Raw genomic sequence first — 1239 nt, 5'->3', positions numbered from 1 at the left:
GGGCGACCCCCTGATTGCAGCAGGCCCGGTGCGAGCGGTTTCTGCGCCGCAGACCTGGGGAAGGGGTTCTGTCGTCGGGGAGGGAGTGCGACCCGACCGTCCCCTCCGGAACCACTGGCCCAGAGGGAGTCCCTCCTCCCTTCCACACCCGCTTCTGCGTCATCTCCAGGGGCTCCGGCTGCCAGGTGGGCGGCGCCCAGGGCTCAGGACTGGGATGGCCCGGCCGCCACTGCCTTTCCTGATGGGCTATGGCCGAGGGCACCAGCAAGCCCGGTAGGGACTCCTGTGGGTGAACAGGGCCAGCGGAGGCAGGAGACGGCCGTCCTGGGAGCAGGTGCAGAACAGGATGGCTGCCCCGGGCCTGGCACAGTCAGGCGGGTAAAAACCAAGATTCCCAGAGTCCTTCCTTAGACTCCAGGGGTCCGGAACCGCCTGTTAGCCGGGAGGAGGGGCAGGGAAGGGGCGGCCTGTGATGAAGAGGGCACGTGGGCGAGATGAGAGCATGTGAAACTTCTGTTGCTTATGTAAGGGTGTGTGTGGGAGAGAGGGGAGGCGTGTGTGGGGCAGGATTCGCGGGGCCACAAACGCCGGTGGGTTTCAGGAGAGTGGAGCTCCCGGTGCGGGCAGCTTCCTCTCTGCTGGCGGGAGGCCACAGCACTGCCCTAAGGTTAGTCCCGAGATGCGTGTTGCCTGCCCATGGCTGTTTCCCAAGGCCCTGCCTTGGAGGCGCACCCAGTGGTGTGACAGGTGCTCCCTCTGTTCCAATCCCCCTTCGCTCGGAGCTGACCTGCAGACAGGGCACCAGAGGAGGGCCTCACTGGGCCAGTGCTGACAATCCTGCTCAGCCTGGCTCACCGGGCCGACAACGTGGTGCCCAGAGTCCTGACCGCCAGTGCGGGCAGCTGTTTGCACCTTGGGTAGGTGGACGAGGAAGGCCTCAGCGTGCGCTGCCTGTGCATGGAGACTGACCAAGGGGTGACCTGCTGTGTGGCCGCGGGAGCAGAGGGGCCGGGCAGGAAAAGACCCGGCGGGGCTTTGAGGAGGAAGCCACCTGAGTGTCCAGGGGTCAGCCTGGAGGCGGGTGTCAGGAGCAGAGCAGGTGAGGACACGGGCCAGCGTAGGTGCAGGGGCTCAGAGGCGCCAGGCAGGGAGGTAGCCGTGGAGGAGAGGAGGTGATGCCCAGGCCTCACTGATTGCAGGGGTGCGGTGCTGCAGGTGGAGAGGTGAGAAAGGGTGCAG

At 66.3% G+C, this 1239-nt stretch overlaps 1 protein-coding gene across 4 annotated transcripts in view; it reads left to right on the top strand.

The window, feature by feature from the left end:
- The window catches only part of RASGEF1A (RasGEF domain family, member 1A), a 53842-nt gene that overhangs the window by 851 nt on the left and 51752 nt on the right, over positions 1–1239 (top strand). The gene's annotated exons all lie outside the window — the stretch shown is intronic.

Source organism: Myotis brandtii, unplaced genomic scaffold, assembly GCF_000412655.1.
Source record: "Myotis brandtii unplaced genomic scaffold, ASM41265v1 scaffold1563, whole genome shotgun sequence".
In the NCBI taxonomy this organism is placed as follows: Eukaryota; Metazoa; Chordata; class Mammalia; order Chiroptera; family Vespertilionidae; genus Myotis; species Myotis brandtii.
Note: the sequence above shows the minus strand (reverse complement) of the source record. Positions and strands in the feature narration are given on the sequence as shown.